The sequence below is a fragment of the Cetorhinus maximus genome, chromosome 1 (assembly GCF_964194155.1).
Source record: "Cetorhinus maximus chromosome 1, sCetMax3.hap1.1, whole genome shotgun sequence".
NCBI classification, from domain to species: domain Eukaryota; kingdom Metazoa; phylum Chordata; class Chondrichthyes; order Lamniformes; family Cetorhinidae; genus Cetorhinus; species Cetorhinus maximus.
This window is the reverse complement of record NC_135879.1, coordinates 38620702-38647274: the sequence shown is the minus strand read 5'-3', so window position 1 is coordinate 38647274 and position 26573 is coordinate 38620702.

Below are 26573 nucleotides of genomic sequence, written 5' to 3'. Positions count from 1 at the left end.
GATCCCCCATTTAACTTTAACAATGACTAAAAATCCTCCTGCCACAGTTATATTTCACTCTGTCCTTTAAGTGGGACAGAATTCATTCTCCAGGTACCAGTCTTCAACTGCTTTTCCCTTTCCCAGCAGTAATCTCCAAACTGACTTTCACGGCGAGGAATGGCTCTTTCAGCTCTTTTAAATACTTATGAGCATGGTCTCTTCAATCCATGCATGAGCTTCCACCTGCATTCTACCTGGTGAACAATAGAGACTTGCCACCTCTATCTCTTTGCGCTCTCTCTCTCTCTTTCTCTGTCTCTCTCCTGGATTCTTTTGGACTGACCATGTCTGTGATGTTCAATGATAGTTTTACGAAAACCTGCAAACCAATCATACAATGGTTTCCTATGGACTCTTCCCCTCTCAAAGCCCATCTCCATGGTAAAATGAAGAGCACAGGCCTAATATCCAGGTAGAAATGATAAATAGCTATCCTCCAGACTCCCAACTTCACCCTATCATGGAATGAAAGAGACAGTTTAAAGTATAACTATTTACAAAACCTGACATTCCTAATGGTACTTGGAGATTATGGGCCAGATTTTGGCTACGAATTGGGAAATTTCTCAACTCGTCAGATCAATTTTGGTAAATATTACCCCAAAACATGCGATCTTTGCTCTAGGGTGGATGGGAGTGCTGATGTGGGATAGAGCCGGGCCCACGAACCCTGGAAGCAGTGTGTAGATGGCCACAGGGGTAGGCAAGTGCCAATGTGGGCTGGTTAGAAGGCCCACCTTGGTTCTCTGGGACATCATTCCAGCTGTTTTAGAAGATATTAAGCCCTCTAGCCCTCACCCTCCCCATCCACCTCTTCCCCTCCATGAAAAGGCCCTCATACTCTCCATGTCACCTCCATAGCCACTGACCCAGTATCCACCATGGGTAGATCTCAGGAGCTATGAGGAAATAAGAAAAAGTAAACTTCCAACAATTTAATACAGCTCTCACTCCTACACACTGGGTAGTGAAAAAACTCACATTCATAAAATCTATTCAATCCTTTAAATCTTCTCAGATGGTTAACCTCTTATAAAAAACAAATAAACCTATATTCAGTAGCTACATCAAAGACAGCTACTCCTTTAACAGCCTCTGTAAGTTGTCAATATAAGTGTGAACTCAGAACCCCCTTTGAAACTCAGCCAAGCATACATAATGATATAATGATGACATTGGGAAAATGTCAAAAAAGAGCTCTATTGAAACGGCACTTTTTTTCTAACCTACACCTGTCAATCGAAACAGTCCAGCGGGGTTTTTTGTTTTAACTCTCACCATCAGCTGCAGCCTTTTCTTAAGTTTAAAGAGCGGGGTATTTAAAACAAAAACTTCAGATAATGACTGTTATACAGACCTCATCTGCCCTTCAAGAGCTTTACATCTACTCCATCAATTTGTGACTCCCACACTATGAGCTAAGGCCCTTGGAACAGCCAAATTAAGGTCTATTTGAATTCAGCACTCAGCCCTCTTTTTCCAACCAGCAAAAATTGGATCCATTGGAAATGGTGGCGTGCCATCTGCATCCAGGCACCAACCACAATTTTTAAAGATTCTGCAGAAATCCAGCCCTAACAGTCTACCCAACTTCAGCACAGCTGCTCAGATCATTGAGAGCAGGTGTGAATATCTTGCAACTTCTTCCCAGTAAAACAGCCTTAGCCCCCTTTAGCCTTTAACAACAAGCCACCTAAGTTTGTTGTCAGCAGAATTCAAAGCAGGTGACATGACCCCTCCATTCCTCCATCTTACCCTAAATTAAACACACAGCCCCAAAACATAACTATCTTACAAATTTCAAATTTACAATGCAGTGTTCTGGAGCAATTTTTTGGTAGTAACTAAGGCCCAGGTTTTTGCTATGATGGAGAGGCTCTCCATTGTGGTGAAAATCCCAGGAATGACCAGAAATTCTAAGCTCCATCCTGAACACAGCATTTTCTACTTCTGCAGGGGCGGGACTGGAGTCAGGCCAGGGTTTGCAAATGCACGGATTAGTGGGGCAGCAGGCCAAGTGAATCCCTGGCTGCATCCATTGAAGTGACATTTTAGTAGGCTAGTAGTGTGAAACCCAAAATGTGCAGATTAGACCAGGTAACAGGAGGTCTGAACATGTTGGATTTGTTTGGACAGCCAGGGTAATCCTTTGGAGAGGTAAGGTACCCCTTTAGATGTGGTCCCTGTACACATTTGGAAGAGATATGGCAACCTTTTGTAGGGGAGGGGGGTACGACACCCTTTGCGATTGTTAAAAGTAAACATGATTGTGTGTGAAAAGTGCATAAACTCATTGGAACTGTCAAAGAACAACTGTCAAGCTGCCAAGGAACTGTAAAAGTTGTTAAGGAACTGTCAAAGAACTGTCTAGCTGTCAAGAAACAGTCAAACTGTCGAGGAACTGTCAATGCTACCAAAGGATATGAAATGATTTGCCTTGGAGGAGCTAAGGGCAAAGGGTATTGGATAAAGGGAATGGGTTGACATGAGTTGGCACAGGGGATATAAAGGGCCTTGGGGGCTTGTGGGGCATGGGGGTATGAGGAGCAATGGGGATGAGTAGAAGGCATGGGTTGGCATTGGGCAAGGGGGCCACAGGGGTGGATAGCGGGGCATGCATTGGCATAGGGGGTATGAGGGCCCATGGGGGTGGATGGGGGCATGCGATGGCATAGGTTGGCATGGGTGGGACATAATGAGTGTGTGGGTGGTGGGTGAGGGTGAGGGCTAGAAGGCTGATTTTTGGTTTAATTTTTGAAAAATAACTTTAACAAAGTGCTGGAGCACAGAGGCAGGACTTCTGCCCAGCCCAGCTCCACATTCAGCAGCATCCACACTCGTTCTGGGGCAGCGGGCCCAATTTTCAATGCAGCCCAACCCCCCAGAACAAAAATCCCAGCTGCTGGCAGCAATTTGTAAAGGTCAGGTTCGCAGAGCCGGAGTTCTCCCGTCGCTGTGCACCTGACCTAGGAGCAAAAATCTGGGCTTAAATGTTTGAAATTCTCTTTACTTTGGCCGGGATTTTCCCTGAAATTGGCAAAGTCTGATATTGGGTGGGAAATCAGCGTTTGACCCGCCAACAGCAATGGCAGAATTTCACCCCGTATTGTGTGGAGCATTGTTAAAAAAAAATCAGAGGCATGGGTTTTACATTGGATCGCTGACAGGATGGCCTCAGATTTGCCCGCCCCACCCTGGCCTCAGAGCTTCAGTAATCTGGGCGCCATATTTAAAGCCACCCCTGCACAGAACTAGCACTCTCCAAGGGATAGGAAGCTGCTGACAATTGATGCTGCCAAAACTAGGAAATATGCTGCCCCCAAATTTAGTGACGCCTCCCTCGAGTGCCTACTAGACCCAGTGGAGGCCCGCCGCGATGTCCTCTACCTCTGCTCTGGATGAAGACCAATCCAGCATGGATTTGCAGTGGTGGTCAGCACCAATGCACTCCAAAAGAGGACAGCCACCCAGTGCTGAAAGAGGATGAATGATCTCCATCTCGCCAGGGTAAGTCACTCTTCTCAACACTCTCAACTCACACACTCACAAACCCATCACACATCCACAGGGATCTCACTCACTGCCAGATCAAGGGACATCACAACTCACTCTCTCACACACACCTTCATCTGCCCTGCAGATCGTGCCCTTATCCCGTCTATGGCACCACTCACCACCCACATGTGCCAGGCATCCTTCTCATCTGACTTGGCAGGCATCCTGCTCACACTCTCTCCATCTATCTTCACACAGGGCGAGCTGGCACACAACAAAAAGGAGAGGTCCCAGACTGGTGGAGGAATGTCCGACCTCAAGGTCCTGACAGACTTTGAAAATAGATCAATTCAGCTGGCCGTCGAGGATGTGGACTGTTCATGTGCTGACAGTGAGGTCAGCAGCACCAACCAAGTGAGGATCCAACAGTGCAACATCCATCAGACAATCATGCTGTGAGTAATGTCTCAGCATGCAGGCCACTGCCATGCACTAATTATCTCTCCTTTGATTTGCAGGCACATGTGGGAATCAGCTGAGGTGGTCCAGGAGTCAGTCCTCGACTCCAGCCCCGAGGACACCTCGGAAGAGGAATCCGCAGACACCGACACTGAAGACCCGTCACAGTGCTCATCCACACCCTCCACCAGCACAGAGACACACACCTCGGTGGGATCCAGTTCTAGAATAGCCTCAGAGTCACAATCTGCTGAGCGCATCACACTGTCTGATCCACAGTAAGCGGAGGCAGGGACATCCCAATATACCGGCACTTGGAGGTTTGCTGGAGGCCAGGAATCTGCTGAGTCCAAGTCAGGTGAGGAGCCTCTGGACTCAGTCATTACTCAGTTGCTGGAGCTGCAAAGACAAGCTCGGGAACATTGGGAAGGGATGCCTGCTGCACCCCTCAGATTGCAAGGCATGATGGGGGTTCTGTCCACCTTCCGACTGAGGTGATAGTATCTTTATGCAACATATCGTGGTCAACATTGTTAGAGTGGCAGCCACCATGGAGACCTTGGTCCAGGGCATTGGTCCTGCACTGCTGCAGGAGCTGCACTCTATTGCTGCGGCACATGCTGACATCCATCAGTGTCAATGCGAGGTGGGGGGCAGGGCATCTCAAGCTCACGCCAGCTGCCCCTTCCTCTCAAGGAGTCAGCCAGGGGCCCTTGGGCAGTAGGATCAGCAGGTGCACACCCAGGTGATTCCAGGAGTGACCAGCCCATCCGAATCCCCTAGCCCCGAGGTTCCCTTCCCTCCCATATCTCCAGCATTGTTGCCCTTGCCCTGTGGTGCCATTCTCTCCAGCACTGTTGCGCTAGCTCTGAGGTGCCCTTCTCCCCTTTATCTCCAGCACTGTTGCCCTAGCCCTGAGGTTCCCTTCTCTCTGGCACTGTGGCCCTTGACCCGAGGTCCCCTTCTATCCTGTACTGTTGACCTTGCTCCGAGCTGCCCTTCTCTCCCTTATCTCTGGCACTGTTGCCCTTTCCCTGATGTCCACTTCTCTCTGGCAATGTTGCCCTTGCCCCGATGTGCCCTTCTCTCCCTTATCTCCAGCACTGTTGCCCTAGCCCCGAGGTTTCCTTCTCTCCTTTATCTCTGGCACTGTTGCCCTTGCCCTGATGTCCCCTTCTCTCTAGCACTGTTGCCCTAGCTCTGAGGTTTCCTTCTCTCCCTTATCTCTGACAATGTTGCCCTTGCACCAAGGTCCCCTTCTCTCCCTTATCTCCAGCACTGTTGCCCTAGCCCTGAAGTTTCCTTCTCACCCTTATCTCTGGCACTGTTGCCCTTGCCCTGATGCCCCCTTCTCTCCAGCACTGTTGCCCTTGCCCCAAGGTTCCCTTCTCTCCAGCACTGTTGCCCTAGCCCTGAGGTGCCCTTCTCTCCGGCACTGTTGCCCTTGCCCTGAGGTGCCCTTCTCTCTGGCACCGTTGCCCTAGCCCTGAGGTGCCTTTCTTTCCCTTATTTCTGGCACTGTTGCCCTTGCCCCAAGGGGCCCTTCTCTCCAGAACTGTTGCTCTTGCTCCGGCACCACAAGCCATAAAGAAGCCACTATCAAGACTTGCCTGTGACACCCCCAAATCTGCGGAGTCACTTCCTTGCATTGGGATCCTTGTGAGTGCTGCACTAAGTTGGGTGCACTCACCGCTGAGTTCTCTTCAAAGTTCAGATCGCTAGGTGCACAACTTTTAAAGGCAACTGTCAATCATGCCATTCTAAAATCACACCAACGAGGGATTTAAATTTGACATGGGCTTGGGTAGTGATTCCGGTGTTTGGCCAAAATAATAATATGCAAATGTATTTAAATTAGCTTTGCGACTTCCAACGGCTGGAAACGTGGCCCACCATTAAAGGGTGAGGGGACAATCTGTTCCTGAATGTATGTCGCTGGGAAACATGCCCAGGGCCTTCTCATGAGATTTTCTGATCTGGCCACCAAGCATGCCCGCCCTGATTGGGTGTGGAAAATGCCAGCCTATGTTAAATGGACTGGCAACAAATACTATTTGCATATGTATTAGATCTACATCTGGCTGCATTCCTAGACCTCATTGACCATTTTGAATCTTTGTTGGTGGTTCAGTGCCTGACTGTAGGAGCAAAAGTACCTGAGTAGACTGTTCAGCCCCTCAAACTCTGCCATTCAATTAGATCATGGTTGACCTGTTCCTCAACTCCATTTAGCCGTCATAGCTCCAAATCACATGATACCTTTACCTATAAAAAAATCTATCATGCTGAGCCTTGAAAGCTTCAGTTGACTCATCTTCCCACAGCCTTGTAGGGGAAGGAAATTCCAGATTTTTCCCACCCTTTGTATGTAAAGGAGTCTTCCTAATTTCCCCCCTAAATGGCTAGGTGATAATTTTAAGGTAAGTTCTGCTGATAGGTCATTGTCCTGTAATATTAGCTGGGATTTTAACAGCCCTCTGGAAAGTGAGAGGGCTGGTTAAATGGTGGTGGAAGGTGTGGGAAGGGAAGCCCAATGTCTTCCCATCACCATGGGATATTTTGAAATGTGGGAACGGCAATGGCTTAACTATCCGCCAACTGGTTGTGAGTTACCAACTAAGGTAATTAACTGGCCTATTAACAATCACTTTACGCTGTTGGCAGTTTAACAGTGATGGAACGGCCCCCCCGCTGTGTGACGAGACTGCCAGATATATCGAGGTGGCCCCACAGTGGCTTCCTGGCGGGTATGCCTTCCTTCCTAGGAGCTCCATGTCTCATGGAGAGGCCATCAGGCAGCAATGGCTGTCCCCACAGCTCCGATACAACCTCTGAAGGGTTCACCCCTTGATCGCTGGGGCCTGCCTGCCTGATCACAGCACAGTAAAAAATCGAGGCCACCTCAACATGGAAACGCCCTCTCCTTCTCCCTGCAGCCTCAGCAGCGACCACATCTATTGGCAAATCTGGTGCTGCCGAGCTATAAGCTCTCTGATTGGGCTGGCTGCTCAGAGAGGCAATCTGCTGCCCTTAAAAGGACAGCGGTCCCAGCCACGGCCTCTTAACTGGGCCACCAGTAAAATTCCCTCTATGGTCCTCGTGACTTGGGACCCACAGGGCCCAGGGAATGTGAAATGACTTGATGGACCGGATAGGTTTCAAGGAGAAACAGATAAACTTTATTACAGGGAGCTTTTCAGATACTATATGCTCAATCGGGACCCTAATCAGGAAACCTTGCCCCCCGCCCCCGGATTACCCGCGCTTAGGGCTCATTGGTCGGAGCCTCCAAGAGCATCACGTGACCCCTGATAGACAGCAGGATAGGCTATACCTTCAGTTACTACATTTCCTCCCCCTTTAGTCTTTTTTACAGTGTCTATTTACAAAGAACATTTGAATATTCAGCAACATATACATACATACAACTTCAGGTGGATAAAGATTAAGTCTCTGAGGTGTTTTCCTTATTCGGTTAGAGTGGCGTAGCTCTATCATTTGAGGGTCTTCCACTAGATCGACATGATCAGGAACTGCAGCACCAGATACATCATTAGAAAGTGGCAGATCAGGGTTTGGCAGCTCTACAGAGACATCGATCAGTCACCTCAGGGGTTAATGGTTCAACATCAATCGCAGGTGGAATAGTTGATTGCTGGAATGTCTCTCTATCACGAATATGGTGCTTTCAAACAATTCTGTCTTCCACTTCCACCTGGAAGGATAAGGGACCAGTCTCTGAGACAATGAATTCATGAACCCAACAAGGTCAACTACAGTGAATGTTCAAGTTTTGCTATGAATATCATGATTCAATTTTTGATTGCTCTGATTCTTCTCTACCTTTCCCTCTAAGTTTGGAAACACCAGACTTAACCTTGTACGTAGACAGCGTTTCATCAAGAATTCAGACAGTGTTGAACCCATAGTTGAATAAATCGTTGTACGATAGCTGAGGAGAAAGCGGGCAAGTCAAGTTTCATCGGACCTTCTGACAACTTCTTCATTCCAGATTTGAAAGCTTGCACAGCTTTCTCAGCTAAACCATTTGATGAGGGATAGTTTGGGGCTGTTTTAATATGTCTGATTCTATTTAAATTTATGAATCTCTGAAACTCTGTACTGGTAAAGACAGTACCATTATCAGAAATAATGGTTTCCGGTAGGCCATGTATGTTAAAACAATGATATATCTTCTCGATAGTTGTGCTCGCTGTTGGTGATCTGACTTCATATACATCCATCCATTTAGAATATCCATCTACGATCAACAGAAACATGGTACCTAAGAATGGTCCCAAATAATCAATATGTAGTCTAACCTAGGGTGGACCACTCCCACGGAAGTAGTGGAGCTGAAACCAGCACCTTCTGTTGTTGCTGACAATGGAGACAGTGCTTGACCATGCTTTCAATGTCCTTGTCAATGCCTGGCCACCAGACATAGCTTCGGACAAGCATTTTCATCTTTAACATGCCTGGGTACGCACTGTGAAGCTCTGTCAAGAGTGGTTCTCTCCCTTGCGAAGGAAGACAACTCTTGATCCCCACAACAAGATTCCATCTTAACAACTTAACTCTGTTTTTCGGGCATGGAATGGTCTCATCTCTTTGGGTACAAGTGAATTTGATCACCCTTGCAAAACAAGATCTCTGACTTTCGACAAAATTGGATCTCTGTCCAATTTCTAATTTGCTTTGCTCACACAGGCAAAGAATCCAAGAAATTCAGTACTAGCACAACTTCTTGTGGCACTGTAGTATGAACAAACGAACAAATGAATTAGGAGCAGGAGTAGGCCACTCATCCCGTTGAGCTTGCTCTGACATTCAATAAGATCATGAGCTGAATGTAACCTCAACCCCACATTCCTGCCTACCCCCGATAACCTTTCACCCCCTTGTTAATCAAGAATTTATCTAGCTCTGTCTTAAAAATATTCAAAGACTCTGCTTCCACCGCCTTTCGAAGAAGAGAGTTCCAAAGACACACAACCCTCTGAGAGGAAAAATTTCTCCTCATCTCTGCCTTAAATGAGAGACCCCTTATTTTTAAACAGTCACTCCTAGTTCTAGATTCTCCCACAAGAGGAAACATCCTCTCCACATCCACCCTGTCAAGACCCCTCAGGAACTTAAAGATTTCAATTAAGTCACCTCTTACTCCTGTAAATTCCAGTGGATACAAGCCTAATCTATCCAGCCTTCCCTCATAAAACAACCCACCCATTCTTGGTATTAGTCTAGTAAATCTTCTCTGAACTGCTTGTAACGCATTTACATCTTTCTTTAAATAAAGAGACCAGTACTGTACACAATACTCCAGATGTAGTCTCAACAGTGCCCTGTACAACTGAGTCATAACCTCCCTATTTTTGTAATCAATTCCCCTCGCAATAAATGTTAACATTCTATTAGCTTTCCTAATTACCTGCTGTACCTGCATACTAACCTTTTGTGATTCATGCACTAGGATACCCAGATCCCTCTGAATCTCAGAGCTCTGCAATCTCTCACCATTTAGATAACAAGCTTCTTTTTTATTCTTCCTGCCAAAAGGAACGATTTCACATTTGCCCACATTATACTCCATTTGCCAGAACTTTGTCCACTGACTTAACCTATCTATGTCACTTTGTAGCCTCCTTACGTCCCCTTCACAATACTATCTGGTATCAGGAGACGACTGAGTATGTCTGCATTTGCAATATGTAAGCCAGGACGGTGCATATCAAAGCGCAATGTCGTATTCTTACTGATGCTATTTGCAGAATGGCCTTATCCTCACTGAATAAACCCATTAATGGTTTATGGTCCGACACAATGGTGAAATGCCATCCATGCAGGTACTGGTGGAATTTCTTCACTCCGAATATCACGATAAACCTTCCTTGTCTAGCTGGGAATAACCTTTCTCAGCTGTGGAGAGGGTTCTCGAGACATAGCCAATGGGCATAAGGCAGTTCAGGAACTCCTCCTGCTCTCAGTTGAAATATTTCAGATGAGTCAAACTTGATTTTATGTAGAGATAAAAACAAAAAGCTAAAAGCTACTGCGGATGCTGGAAATCCAAAACAAAAACAGAATTACCTGGAAAAACTCAGCAGGTCTGGCAGCATCGGCGGAGAAGAAATCAGTTAACGTTTCGAGCCTTCATGGCCCTTCGGCAGAACTGAAGCATAGTTAGGAGGGTTCCTCCTAACTATGCTTCAGTTCTGCCGAAGGGCCATGAAGGCTCGAAACGTTAACTGATTTCTTCTCCGCCGATGCTGCCAGACCTGCTGAGTTTTTCCAGGTAATTCTGTTTTTGTTTTTGACTTTATGTAACCAGTCTCGGCCCAGAAGACTAGGTCCTTCTCCTGTCACTATTATTACCGGAAGCTGAGCTGTCAGTTGCCTATAAGACACTAGTACTGTTGCAATGCCCTTTACCTGTATAGATTCTCCAGTGTATGTCTTCAATTTTGTGGTTGTCTGCTCCAGATTCAGTGGCTGGGTACCTTCATTGAGGTATTTAAATTTGTGCTCTCTCACCACTGTGGTTTAGGCTCCCGTATCTACCTCCATTATTAGTGTCTCCCCATTAACTTGGATTGTGACAGTAATAGGTTCAGTTTTTACAACGGTGGTGTCATACAGGGAATAGATGTCGGTATTGGCAGCTTCAGGCTCTGCTGTATTTTTCAATTCAATCATGTTGTTTTGCTGCTTTATGGACTGTTTCGACTTCACCCTGCATTGCCTTACTACGTGACCTTTCTTATGGCAGTAATGGCATTCTGCCTCCTTGAATCTGCAGGTGTCCGGTACGTGGTCACCCCCACATCTATAACAAATTAGCCTTGGAGACGCTGTTGAAGTGTTTCTACAAGGCCTTTTCATGTTTCTAACAGCAGACATTGTCTCTCACTTCGCCGCTGTGTCTCTGGTCTTCGTGCCACGCCCGGCAGTAGGTTCCTGCCCCACATGAAGAACAGCAGCAAAGCTTGCGAGTCTCTGGCAGCCCTTTCTATGATGAGTGATATTTCCAGGGTGCGCTTCAAATCGATGTTGACCTCTGCAAGTAAATGGCACTGAATGGCGTCGTTGTGAAGTCCAAAAACTAATCAGCCCCGCAGCATATCATTTAGCGTGTCCCCATTAGTGTTCTGTCAACTGCTTCAGCTTTGCTGCATAGGTTGCGATAGATTCTCCCAGGGTCCTAACTCTGGAATTAAACTTAAACCATTGCATTATTACGGATGGCTTTGGTTGGGAATGCGTTTTCATGAGGCCCATTAATTCATTAAAGGACTTAGAATTGGGTGTGTTCGGGGCCATCAAGCTGTGGATGAGATTGTATGTCTTGCTACCACATACACTCAAAAGGATTGCTTTCTGCTTTTCCTCCATGGTAATTTCATTCACTATGAAATAAAAACCAAGGCGCACTACAAACAGGCTCCAGGCTTCCACAATCAAACCATAAGGATCAATTCTGCTGAAGAGTGGCATGACTGGTGAGTAGTCTTTTCTTTTTTCTTAAGATTCAATGCACTCTTGTTAACAAGGCAAGGTGCAGCGTCGGAGCTATTTTACCCTTGTCGCCAAATGTAATGACTTGATGGACCGAACAGATTTCAACAAGAAATAGATAAGCTTTATTACAGGGAGCTTTTCAGATGCTACATGATCGATCAGAAGCCTTGCCAGGAAGCTACCCCCACCAGGATTACCGGCATTTAGGGCTCATTGGTTGGAGCCTCCAAGAACATCACGTGACCCCCTGATAGCCAGCAGGAGAGGCTATATCTTCAGTGATTACAGAGTACCAGTAAATTTCTATCTATTAACTCTGCTCCTTTCTGTGCCGATGCTGGTTGACTTGCTGAATATTTCCTGAATTTTCGGTTTTTATTTCCAAATTTAAGATTATTGGTTTAACTTTCTGATTAATGGTGAAGCCAGAGCCAAAAGTGGGAGACGATCCCACTCCAGTCAGTGGCATATTGACAGGCGTGGCCAATTATGGATGATGGCCTACCCCCCTCTAAAGAGCTGCTGGCCCAATCAAAGGGCTGGCAGCTTGGCTGCCTCAGCTGCGCCATTGCTGACATTTTACATCGCTGAGGTTGTGTTTCCAAGGAGAGGACACCTCAATGTCCCTCTGCACTGGGGAGACCAACCACAGACTGGGTGACCATTTTGTGGAATGCCTTTGCTCAGTCTGCAATCATAACCCAGATCTTCCTGTTGCTAGCCATTTCAACACACCACCCTGTTGTCATGCCCGCATGTCCGCCCTTGGCCTGCTGCAATGTTGCAATGAAGCCCAACGCAAACTGGAAGAACAGCACCTCATCTTCCAACTAGGCACTTTACAGCCTTCTGGATTTAACATTGAGTTCAACAACTTCAGACCATGAACTCTCGCCTCTATCTTTACCCCTTTTTAAATCCTTTTTTTCAAATGTATTTTATTTATTTATTTTTATTCGTTTATTTTCCTTTTATCCTTTTCCCCCAACCACCTCTCCCCCTTTGCCAAGGTGGCAGGAAGATGTCAGGCTGTCCTCCCAACTCCTTCCCGTCATATTGCAGCCCTCCCACCCCAGATGGGCTGGGAAAATTCAACCCTGTGTTCTTGATTCCTCCACCAGGAAAAGACATTTCTCTGCGTGTAGCCTATCAAATTCTTTTCACATTTTAAATACTTCAATCAGATTACCCATCAATTTTCTCTTTTCAATGGAATATAAGCCAAGTTTCTGCATTCTGTCCTCATAATTTAGCTCTCTAAACACCAGTATCATTCTGGTGAATCTGCACTGTCCCATTTCCAAGATAAAATATATACTTCCTGAGGTATGGTTCCCAAAACTGAAAGCAATATTCCACATGGACTCTAACCAATGTGCTACGCAAATGAAGCATAATCACTTGCTCTCTCCTTTTCAAAATTATTGTTTCTGTTTCTTTGCGCAGCCATTTATACCTTCCGCAGTTCCTTGGTTATGATGTGGATAGTTTGCTACTCCCATGCTACTGCCAGTGCTGTTTTAGAACCACAAACTATACTTCCTTCCCATGGGCAAGCATCTTAGGCTTACCACAAGGCAAAGATTGAAGAGTTGCTGTGTTGAAAAATCTTAGACATGAAATACCACCTTACCACGCCATGACAGAAATATGGGGAAGAATTTTTAGCATGTCGGGCAGGAGCAGGCATCGGCAGGTGTGGAGCCGATTGCTGCCCGCGATCGGCTCCGCACCGCCATTTTATGCGGGCAGACCAATTAAAGCCCGCCCAGTGTGAATTGCTGTTCCCAAAAACAGCGGGCAGCAGCGGGAGTCCAATGACTGCTGGGTCCAATGGCGACCCGGCGGCCTGTTTAAAAATTGTGCAGGCAGCCTTCCAAAGGCTGGCAATGATGGTGCACAGAAGGATGTCTGAGAGCGCTCTCGGAGAGCAGGCCAGGCAGGAGGGCAGGTCGGCAGGGCATTGTGCCCTGAGATTCTCAGATGAGTGCCTTGCTGCCCTCCTCGGGGAGATGGCAGCACGTCGAAAGATCATCGTGCCAAGGGACAGGAGGAGGAGGCCCCCCCACATGATGAAGCATGCCTGGGAGGAGGTGGCAGAGAGGTCAGCTCCCACGATGAGGTGCGACGCACTTGTGTGCAGTGCCGCAAGCGGTTCAATGACCTCTTGCAATTGGGAAGGGTGGGTACCATGTTGGCATGGGTCACTTAGCACAGCAGTTAGATTTGCCACCCCTGGCACCCCCCCACAACTCAGAATTTAGTTATTGCATTGATTCATTCACAGCATGTGGCCTTCGCCAGGTGGGCCAGCATTTATTGCCCATGCCTAGTTGCCCCTGAGAGGGTGGTGCTGAGCTGGGTTCTGTATCCGCTGCATGTGGTACACTTACACCCACACTACTGTTTTGGGAGCGACCTCCAGGATCTGTACCTAGGCGCAGTGCTGGAACGCAGAAACATTTCAAAGTCAGGATGCTGGAAGGGAACTTCCAGATGGCGGGGCAGCCATCCATCTGCTGCCTTTGGTGTTCTAGGTGGTAGTGTTTCCTTGCTTTGGAAGGTCATACAGTGTGAGTGGCAAATGTGATGGAGGCAGCATCTGGGCAAGGGGGTCAGCCCTGGCTGCTTGGAGTGAGCGTATGGCGGCTCCAGGGTCACGAATCAGATGAGCCCTGCAATGTTTCACTCAGGTGGGGGTGGCAAGGCTGCAATGGCAATGCAGGTACAGGGTGGACTAATCAATGCTCCTCTCTACTTTCAGGGGAAGACCGCACACAATAACGCTGAACGGATGCGGACTGGCGGAGGGCAGCCCCACCTACTCATACTCACCAGATATGAGCAGGAGGCTCTTGAGCTGGAGAGGCTCCATGCGCCTAGGTCTACCAGCAGCGGTGAGGTTGGGGTGCCAGTGGGAGATAAGACTGCCATGCACTGAGGTCACAATGTCTGTCATTGCAACCATTCTACTGTTGACTGTATATTGAATTCAGCATCCAACATGGGTTTCCCATTGATTATGGAAGGAGGAGCGCATCCTGATCCAGGGGGCAGGCATGCATATTAACAGTGTTATGACTTCAACAAACCAAATGTCCTTGTTCTTCCTTTCAGCCTCACCAGAGCACAACTGGACTGAGGAGGCAGAGGGACCGCCACTGACACCTGAGGGCCCTGAAGATATACACGCACCAGCGTCACACCATCTCAGCCAGGCAGGCACCATAACAGATACCAGCACCTCAGTGGGGATAAGATTGTCGGCTAATATCCCGGGGCACAGTGGTGAGGGCACCACACTCACTTGAGGTGCAGGTGGAGACAAAGAGTGCCCATGGCGCCGGCAGTCGGAGGACTCCAGGGGACGAGGAGCATGCTCAGTTGGTGGCTGATGATTTGCCTCTGGAGTCGTCTCTGAGGCAGCAGATGCTGGAAGCCCAGCAGGGTCAGCGGGAGGAACCGGTGGAGATACATGAGGCAATGCGTGCCTTGGTCTCCGTGATGCAGGAGTCCATGCGGGGCATCAGCACCGCATTGACCCTCATGGCCGAGCGCAATGCTTCCTCCATGGAGAGGGTGGCGACTCTCAGAAAGAGGTTCCTCCAGGAGAACATCAGGGCTTCCTGGGGATGTGCTCGGACCTGTAAGCCCTCACAGTAGCATTGACCTCAGCTGGTCAGTGTCAGTGTGAGGAATGGATTGGGCACTCAGTATCCCAGCTAGGTGTCCATCCATCACTGGTGAGCAGGGCGGTCCGAAGCGACCTCACGTTGGCGCACAAGCTGCCTGTCATCTCTGCAGGCTCCTCTCAGGGCGCTCCGGATGAGGGCAGCAGCTCCTCCGCCCCTCTGCCAGTGACCATGGCATCCAATGACGCTGCAGCGACTGTGGAGATGCCAGTCATGCCACTGGCCGCTCCCATCACAGGATCCACGGGCCAGAGGACACCCACCAAGGTCATCGAGGCCAACAGGACAGCAGAGTGAGCAGGCCGTCTCCAATGCCAGCTCTGCAGGCTCCTCTCAGGGCGCGAGGGGGCAACACCTAGACGTGGCACCCGGCAACGTAAGCGTAAATCACCTTAGGCACAACACGGGCTTATCACTGGTGGTTTTCTGTTGCCCCCATATTAGTTGCTTCTCATTCAGTGTACAGCTCAACACCTTTTAATGCACTTTCATTTCTGTTTTGTAGTATGAAATCATTAAATGTTTTAGTTCTCAGCGAGGCTCAGGGTTCTTCATTACTTCTGCAGGTGTACAGGAACCCATGATGTTATGAGTTGCTTGTTTGTCATTGAGCTTTATTGACAAGGCACATAGTTCATGTTCCTAAGCAGGCAGATGTTGCTCTCAAGTATTGAGTATGGAGCCTGCAGCCCTGGCATGTGTTGGAGGTCCATCTGTGGTGGGCTAGCTGAAGGACTGTTGGATCAAAGCTTCCCGGGTGACCCTGCCTCCCTGGAGCATGCCCGTGTCAACATCTAACCCCTCAGCGCTCTCCTGACCGTGCTCATCCTCAGACTCACTACTGGACTCATCATGTGCAGCCAGAGAATCTACGTCTACATCAGTGACACACGATCTGGGGGGTATTGCAGTGCACCCCCTGAACGGCCCAGGCATCGGTAGCACATCTTGAGAAGACCGATGGTCTCTCTCTACCATGGCCCTTGTGGAGGTGTGGCTCCTATTGTACTGCTGCTCGGCCTCTGTTCTTGAATGGCCGAGGGGCATCATGAGCCACCTTTTGAGTGGATAGCCCTTGTCACCCAGCAGCCATCCATCCAGCCGGGCTGGAGCACTGAAGAGCCTCGGCACCTCAGTATGTGAGCGTCATGGGAGCTGCCTTGCACAGACTTGCAGAATCTGCATCCTATGGTTACACATTATCTGCACGTTCAAGAATCCTTTCCTGTTGATGAAGGCATCCGGCTCACTCACTGGTGCCTTGATGGCCACATGTGTGCAGTAAATTGCACCCTGGACACGGCGGAACCCAGCAATCGCTATGAAGCCTCTGGCTCGCTCTGCCTGGCTGGCCTCATCTGAGCAGTAGTGAATGAAAGTCAATGCATGCCTGAACAAAGCATCTGTCACCACCTTGACACAACTGTGGACAGCTGACTGGGAGACTCCGCAAAGATCACCCACCCCTGGAAAGAGCCAGAGGCATAGAAGTTGAGAGCAGCCGTGACCTTCAACGCCACTGGCATGGGGTGTCCACCCACACAGTTGGAGCTGATCTCAGGGCCTATCATCTGACAAATGGAGGTCACTGTCTCCCTTGAGAGATGGAGCCTCCTTCGGCATTGCACCTCAGACATATTGAGCTGCATCGCCGCCTGTAAACCCTGGCAGCAGGATAGTGGCATCTTCTGCAGCCCCTTCCCTTTTGTACTTCCTGTTGGCCCTGTGCCCCTTGTGCCTGTGCCTGTCTTCCCAAAGGTGGCTCCCCTGGAGGCTGAATATGGACTCCTGGCCTCCTCCCCATTCTGGCCCTCCCTTCCTCCTCAGAGGAGGTGCCTCCAGTGGAGAGCACAACCCCCATTCACAGGGTAAGGGAAGTCTGCCTGAAACCTGCAAGGTCCCAAGAATGATGTTTACTCTAGAGTCCAGACCTGAAGCCTGTTATTCCTGTAAAAGCAGCTCTGAAGAAATTTGAAGTTCTCCTGTTCACACAAGCAAGTAGCAGTAAGTTTCTAAAGTAAATGACTAACAACTAGCATTTGCGAGCCCCACTCACCCCTCTTATCCCGCCCGTGGATGAGGTTTTTAAAAATGTGGCCTACCCGCCTGCCCGTTGTGCCCGTGCGACACAAAATCGCACAGGCTCTGAAAATTCGCAGTGTATTAATGGCTCAAGGGCCTTAAGTGGCCCGTTAATTAATGGTGGGCACGCTTCGGAACTCATAGTGCCCGCCTATCGAAATATTGCGATGGCGCGTGGTGATGCCAGGATGCACGCCCGACGTCATTGCGCACGCCGATGTCAAAATTCTGCCCATGGAAAACCGCAGTAAGCATCTTAAAAAGTGGAAGTAAAACTAGTTCCATGGACCCTCTAAACGACTAGGGTTGCCAACTGTGATTAAATGTATTCCTGGAGGTTTCATCACATGGTTTGCCCCCACACTTTTGCCATTAGTCAGCCAACACATCCATCCTTGTGATGCCCTGCCTTCCTATGCCAGTTGTAAAACAAAAAGACTCATTACCCAGTCGGATAACACTTGACTATTAGCAAAACAGCCTATTTCCCCCCCCATTTTCAATAATTTTATATCTGGTAAAGAGAAATATTCAAAGAAAATGACAGAAAAGAAAAATCTTTTTCAATGTCCCTATCATTTTTCTCCAGGGTTGCTCAAAGCTGATCTTCAATAGCTGGACACTCCATGCCAATCCTGGAGGGTTGTCAGCCCTATAAAATGACAGGGCCTAAAAGTTGTCTTAATTAAAGGGATTTGGGAGTGAGCTAGGACCAGCTTCTCACTGTAATTCTTAGAGAGGGAAGTTTCAAATACAGATTAGTTGGAAAGTTGGAATGGATGCAATTCTTCACCCCTCTCCTTCCAGTGTGGTCCTTTCAAACACCAAACTTCCTTCTTAAGGCCTTGGCTTAGTGTCTACCACTGGTAGAGGAGGGAAGTGGAGGAATTTTATAGCTAGCGATAGTGTCATTGTTATACTATCAAACAGTTATTCTCACTGACATTATCTGGGAAATTTTAACTCACTCAAACCCCATTCACTTGCCCTGAGTTTTTGCCTGAATTTAGGCAATATAACAGAAGAAATCAAGAAGACGCCTGCTGCCACATTTCTGTCCTGTCCAAGGGTCCATCTAAAGATTCCCACAGCAGCCGTGCTCAAGTTAACCCTTTTAAGTTACAGCGTGTGTGTGGCCGTGCAAAAAGTTTAGAGGACCCATGCACTTAAACTGCTCAGCCGCGCACTATAAAATAATTAGAGGATACTTTGTTCACAATTGAGATTTTTCTTCCCCACCTCAGCTACGATGGTGCAAAATGCCCTTTCACCATCCTGTTGAATGTAAATAACAATGTAGAGTTGGAATCGGGCAATTCACCCAGTTTTTCTGCCATCCACCACTGACACTGTCTACCCTAGGCACCACCAAGAGCGGTAGGCCCTGGGGGCACAATAAAGACCCAATGAAGCCATCTTTGGCTGAAAAGGAAGCTGTAGTGGGCATCGCTGCCTCTCCCTGGGCCTCAAACCTTCCCTAGTTTAGGTCTCAGCTCAATCCAAGTCCAAAAAAAAATTAAACTTAATGTTCTTTGGGATTTTTTTGCCCACTTTTATGAGGTCTTATTTATTCTAATGCTGCATCGAGTGTCCCACTGCAGTATTGCTTGTATTATCTTTTCCAGCAGGAACTGACTCAAGAAAAATAATGGTCCTTGATCTAGGAACCTCACAGCAGGGTCAGGGTCGTAGACAAGGGTCTGCATGACTCTGCTTCCCCAGAAGCAGGGAAATTCAGCTCTATTTCTGATAGCCAGGTGGAAAATATGAGCCACAAGCATCATCATTTTCTTTTTATTATTCTGATTTGTAAAAGGAACAAGATTAGGAACATGATACTATGGAATATTTTAAGTAGCATATGCTTCAAACTCTCAAACAACCTGGCAAAACAATTTAAATTTTGAGTACAAAGGAGGTTAAATGCAATGCCAATGCACTCTGCATTATGATTTCATAAACATTAAGAAGTTGCTGTGCAGATGTACTCCATGTGTGCTATTGATCAGAAGGTTGGTTAACTGCTTACAGTTCATGGATGATGCAGCTTACTTCACCAAGTAGTGGTGGTTAAAGATCAAAGTATGTGGAAAGGCCATATGATAGTTTAAAATGAATGAAGCGTGCCCAAGAGCCGTGGGCAGCTTATTGTTGCCAGGGTGCAATGTGTTATAGTATCAAATGGTGAGGATGTGGGCTTACTTACATAAGCGATGTCTCCACACACTGGTTTTATGGTTTCAGCACAAATGGAGGAAGAGAGAGTGGGTGTAATTATAGAGCTGGCTACCTTTTATCTATCTCCTAGCTGGCAGTTCAGCAGATGTTTGGAAGCAGAAAGTCTGTACAAGGAATGTGTGTGCCACAGAGGGACTGACGATTGGGTGGCCTCCATTTAATTTTATGGGGTGAGGAAATGAAAACTATAGAAACACTTTTATAAACTTCAGATTGCTCAAAAGTACCTTTTTGTAATTCTTTGAAGTAACTGATAGACCAGCAACAGTTTTACAGGTGTTGGTTATCACTTCCTGCCTTTAAGCACATCTTTACTTTGGACAGTCAATAGAGCACCTTCAAATAATAACAACAAATAACTAAGATAAAGGCAAAATACTGCAATGCTGGAAATCTGAAACAAAAACAAAAAATGCTGGAAAAAACTCAGCAGGTCTGACAGCATCTGTGGAGAGAAAGACAAGAGTTAATGTTTTGAGTCTGTATGACTGACATTGCTTTGCCAGTTAAACCCCCACATTTACAAAGGGATTGAGAGAAAGAAGAGAAGAGATTCTCCAAATGTGCAGTCATGGGGCTGAATTTAATTGTGACAGTGGTAGCTGCAATGGCTGACAAGAAAGCTGAAGGCAGCCCCACTGGCCAAATGCAGGAGCCCAAAGCAGTTCAATGGTCATCAGGCAGTTAACTGCCTGCCATTGGGCTCCCGTCCCTTTAAGGACGGAAATTCCACCTCCAAGAGTACTGGCCAATCAGAGGTTTTTATTCCCAGCAGCAGTGGACACTACTGAGATTGCAGCCAGGCAGCAGCATTGATAGAAAAGGTTCCGGAAGCCAGGTAAATGAGTTGGGCCAACTGGGGCAAGTCAGGCAGCTCATGGTAAGGGAGTGGGGCTGGGTTTGCTGAAGGCAGCGGCCCTTGTTGCAGATGGGAGCCCTCCTTGTCCACAGGGTGCCTGATCAGTAGGGCCCCTCCCTGCCATGAGCCTGCAAGGAGGCCACCAACTTATACTGGGCAGCCTGCCCACATGGAATAGGACTCCCCACCGCTCTCTCGCCACTGCGAGAATACCAGTGGCGGTGGGATGAAGCCCTTAAGTGGCCATTAATTGACATCCAGGCAGGAAGGCTGTCCTCAACCTTTCCCACCCTTAACTGAATCGCAATCAGGAAGACAACAGGCACTCCATTCTCCTGCATCCCCTCCCGATTCTGTGCCCCATCCTCCTCCTCCCAGCCTGGATTAAATTCTGTCCTTGATTTCTGTCGCCATCTGACTGATTTTAATATACAATTATACCAAGATGTTTCAATGGTAAAACAGTTAGGATTCTTGAAACATTACACTGTCTTTAAAAGCCCTCTCTTTAACTAGGTTTTTGGTGCCTTTCTCCTAATTTTTCCTTCTTTGGCTCGTATGTTTGTGAAGTACCGAGCAACATCTTTTCCACATTAAAAAACTACTGTGTAGATGCATTTTTGTTGTTGAAATGCAGCTTGAAATATTGTGTTGTTTTTCACCATCAGGAGGATACCACTTTTTTTGTGCATTGCTTTCTGGGAAGGATGCTTTTGATGTGTGCTTCACAACTACAGTATAACACTGACTCCGGAAAGGAGTTTTTTTGGTTTGCACTCCAGAGCATGCCAGAAAACATATGATATTGGCCACTTTTATCTGCATTTCTAATCAATGATTTATACTGTGGCTTTGAAACACAAAACTCAGATGCTGGCAAGTCCAAACTCATAAGATCAGGTTCCATATATGTGCTGATAACACAAAACTTTTTTCTTTCTGCCTTCTCTTTAATTGATTGTTTTTCCAATATTAAACCCATGATAAGTCAAAATTATCTCTGGTTTAATGTAGGCAAAATCTGACGTGATTATTTTTGATCCTCACCAGCTCCCATGTGTCTCTGCTTTTAACTCTGTGGGTGAGAAATTCAGTTCACAGCTGCACATGAGAATCATTATTTTCTTTTTAACTATTTCCTAACCCTCATTATTTATTTTTTACTGTTTAATTTTCTTTCTTTGACCCTTTTTTCTCTATCCTTATCTTCTCTCCTGCCCCAACCCACCAGCTCTATTTCATGATCTATGTATGCGCTTCTCTGGCCCAATGGATTATGCTCGAAAGTGGGTGTGCAGGGGATGGGTCGCATACACACAACCGCTCATATTTTTACACGGCAAATTGATGCTGTCAGATCACTATAAGAACTCACACATGCACCCACCACAATCTCCGTTATTCATTGGCTGCTCACCTGTTTGAGGGCAGGAAATTGGGTTACATTGACACCACTTGAATGCAACCTGCACCACTTAAAGACAGCAGGGAATGACCACCAATATAATTGAGAACCCCCAGTTCCAACCCAGCCTGACCCCATCTGATCCCAACCCCTTGCACCCCACCTTCAGCCTGATCCAATTCCAGATGCACTTACCTGAGAGCTCATACGATGCTAGCAGCAGCTATTGCACAGCTTTTCACCTGCGGCCCCCAATTCACCATCAACTTCATTATAAAGAGGCCTGAAGCCCAATATCCAAGGATATTGGCTCCCAATGCACCCCCAAATATAATCATTATCTTTGCAGCTCTGTCATTTGAATCAAGCCTATACACATGGAGTGAAAATTTGCCTACTAGCCATTGGGTTCTACATGAAATGATTTGGGCAATATCAGCCCAGTTCTTAGTGAACTGCTACTAATTGACAAACTCACTCAAGAGTGACCACAAGAATGGTTGGTGTGAGATAATTCCACTCTTATGCAGGAACCAGGAGTCTTCTGAAGTTGAGACTGAGACATGTTGTCGGGTCAGAACAATGGGAGTTTCATCCCCATCTCCACCTAACCTATTCTATATCTGACCTCAAGTGTGATGAAACACTAATACTGAATGCCCAACATGGCATTTTCCCATTTCCTACTGCAAATATTTTGGTGAATGCATTAATCTACTAAAACATATATATTTTTAAAGATATCTAAAGAAAGCATTAAATTAGAAATTCAATAGCTTTCCTTAGATCTACAATTTCAAACTGGAATCTATATGTTTAAAGATGTATCTATTGCTCAATATCCCACCATAATAACATCTTGCATTTTTGTAGCACATTTAACATAGAAAAACATCCCAAGGTCCTTCATGGGAGGTTTATCAAACAAGATGTCCTAGTCAATATTTACTCCTCAATCAACATCACAAAAACAGTTATCTGGTCATGATCACATTGCTGTTTGTGGAAGTTTGCTGTGTGCGTATTGTCTGCTGCATTTCCTACTTACAACAATATTTCAAAACCACTTCAATGGCTGTAAAATGGCTTTGGGATGTCCAGTGGCTTGGACAGGATCTATACCAAGACAAGTCTTTCTTTTTCTTTGAGATTTCACACTGAGACTCACAAGGGCCCAGATTTTCGCTCCCAGAGCGGGTGTGCGGAGTAAGGACAATTCCAGGCTCTGCTAACCTGACCTTTCAAAATGGCTGCCCGGATGTCAGATTTTTGGTCTGGAGGGGGCTGGCGGGCTGGAGTAGAAGTTGGAGTGGGCGACCCAGGAAGAAGTGAGGAGGCTACCATGTGCAGAGGTCGGTTGGGTGGAAGGCCTGCCTCAGGGCTCTGGCACTGTGTCCAAAAATAAAAATAAAAGAATAAAACATAAAATATCCTTCTGGCCCTCACCCCCACACACTCACCATGCTCCTTCCATGCCACCTCATGCCATGTACCCACCCCATGTCCCTTCATACCTTTTATTGCAACCTATAGTCCTGTACCCACACCATGGCCCTTTATAGCCCCTATACCAACTTTGTGCTAGCTCATGCCAACCCCTGACCCCCACCCACCACCCTTTTCCCTTACACCTACCATGCCAACTCCCCAGTATTCACCATATCCATCTCAGGACCCATGCAGAGATGAAATAAAACAAAGTTCTATAAAATAAAGTTCTAAGTGTCTACTGCAGACTTCACTATATCGAAAACAACACTCTCATTCATAAATAAATATTTACTGCATTTACATTCCTTCAACTACATAAAGAACCATAGCAACAAACGTTTCATTCAAGTGCATAATCCCCCATAACAACAAGCATTGGAATTCATAGAACCACTTCAAAAAGTCCATAACAAGTTGTAGCTGTCAATCAAATTGTGAAATGGCAGGCACCCAAATGGAAAATGAAATCAGTCATGCAACATTAATCCAGTAATGGAAGTCCGCAGACTTCTGTCAAGATAGTGAAATAGCAAGCAATGATTTTTTTTTAAATGCTCCAGACACTTTTTCAAAGATTTAAAATACTTTTAAATGCCTTAACAACTTGATAGCTCCCTTTGACAGGTGAGCTATTCTGGCAGGTCCTCTTGACAGTTTTGACAGGTCATCTTACCAGATGCTTTTAACAGTTTTGACAATTGCTTTTGACAGATCTGTTGACAGTTCCAATGAGCATGACAGTTAATAAGATTATGCACATTATCCACATTCGTGCCTACTTTTAACATTTCCAAAGGGCACCTTAGCTCCCCTGAAGGGCACCTGACCTCCACCAGAGGGCACTTTACCTCCCCCAAAGGTGTCCCGGGACCATATCCAAAGGGGTGCCTTTCCTCTTCAAAAGGGTACCCTGGCTATCCAAACAAATCACAAAGTTCAAACCTGCTCTTACCAGGTCTAATCTGCACTTGGGGTTCCACATTCTTGGTCCACCAAAATCTGACTTCAGGGGTGGCAGCTAATGATCTAACTGGCCAGCTGCCTCCATAAGCTGTGAATGCGCAAAATGCAAGCCATCCCCATTCCTGCCCCTGTGAAAATGGGAAGTGCCATGTTCAGGGGCAGGACTTAGGATTTTCAACCACTTCTGCCATATTCATCATGATGGAGAGCCTCTTCAGCAGAAGTTATGGCTGCCAATGGTGGAATGATTAAAATCAGGGATGCTCGAGAGGTCACAACTGGACCAAAGTTGATATCTTGGTGGGTTGTAGGGCTGGACAGATTACTCAGTTAGGGAGGGACCAGGCATGGAAGGATTTGAAAACAAGGATGAAACTTTTAAAACCAAGGCCTTGCTTAACTGGGAACCAATGTAGGTCAATGAGCACAGGGGTGATGGGTGAACAAGATTTGATCCTAGAGGTAACAAAATTTTGGATGACTTCACATTTATGGAGGATAGAATGTGAGAGGCCAACCATAAGCACATTGGAATAGTCAATTTTAGTGGTAACTAAGGCATGCGTGAGAGTTTCAGCAGCACATGAGCCGAGGTTGCGCAGTGTCAGGTGATATTACAGAGGTGGAAATAGGCAGTCTCAGTGGTGGTGCAGTTATATGGTCAGAAGTTTATTTACGAATCAAAGTTTGCGAACGGACTGGTTTAGACTCAGACAGTTGTCAGTGAAAGGGATGGAGTCAGTGGCTGGGGAATCAAGTTTGTGCCGGGGACCAAAGACCAATGGCTCCATTCTTCACAATATTTAACAGGAAATTTCTGCTCATCAAGTATTGAATGTCAGACTGATAATTTAGAGACAGTGGTGGGGTCAAGAGAAGTGGTAGCAAGGTAGAACTGGATGTTTTCTGCTGACATGCAGGAACCAACACTGTTTTCTGCTGATGTCGACGAGGGGTAACATGTAAGTGAGAAACAAAAGGGAGCAAACGTCAGATCCCTTGGGGGACAAGGGGATCACCAGAGTTAACTGTGTGGAAGAAGGTAGAGAAGACATTGCAGGTGATTCCATGGCTATGATTCCATAGAGAAGAGCAGAACCAAGCAAGGGCAATCCCCCAACTCCCACCAGCTAGACGATAGAGGACATCGTTGAAAGAGGATGGCGTGGTCAGCTGTGTCAAAGGCTGCATTTGGTCAAGAAGGATGAAGTGGGATAGCTTATCATGGTCCCGCAGTCAAAAAAAAATCTTCTGTGACTTTGATAAAGCTTGTTTCAGTACCATGGAGGGGCTGGGAACCTGATTCAAACAAAGAATTGCGGGAAGATGGGCACAGATTTGGGGAGAAACAACATATTCAAGAACTTTGGAGAGGAAAGTGAGGTTGGAGATGGGGCGGAAGATTCCGAGAGGTCAGTGATGGGTTTTTGAAGAAAGAAGTGATGACAGCAGATTTGAAAGAGTGGGAGACAATACCTGAAGAAAGATAACTGTTAACATTATCAGTTAACACGAGGACCTGGAAGGGAAGTTGGCTGGTCAGTAGTTTGATTGGAATAGATCATGGGAGGAGATGCTGGGTCTCATGAACAAGAAGAGCTCGGAGAAGGCAAGGTTAGAGATTGGATAGAATATAGAGGAAGGTATGAATTCAGGATTAGGATAGTGGGGAACATTAGGTGAAGTTAGGTCTGGTGGGCTCAGGTAAAGGAGGGAACTAGCAGAGGCAGCTGAATGGATGCTCTCAATCCTTGTGACAAAAATGTCCATATGCTCCTCGCGCTTGCTATTGGAGATTACGGCGGGAGAGGCAGGGGAGGGTGGCTTAAGAAGACAGTTTATAAAGGAAAGGAGAAACTTGGATTATCTTTGCACTCTGGCTGATCTTTAAACAGTGAGCAGTGTTAGTGATGGAGGCTAGGACTCGACAATGTTTTGTGTGGTCCAGCCAGATCTGGCAATGGTTGGTGAAACTAGTTGTCCACCAAAGATGTTCAAATTGCCATCCCATGGATTTCAATGGTCTGAGATAGGGTGTACCAGAGAAATGTCCAGAGTGAGAAAGAGTAATGGTCTTAATAGGTACAGGGGTATCAAAGATGGTGGAGAGGATGTGATTTAGAAAATCAGTAGCTGCAGAAATGTTAGTAAATAATTGGGTCTGTGTTCCATTTGAGAATCTGTGATAGTTCGGCTCCCGTATTTTAACTACATTTTTTAGAGTGTTGGCCTTATAAAGGGTTTGAAAGCCTATTTAGCATCTAATCAGATGCTCGTAATAGTCGGAAGGGCAGTAGATGTTGTATATATGGACTTTCAAAAGGTATTC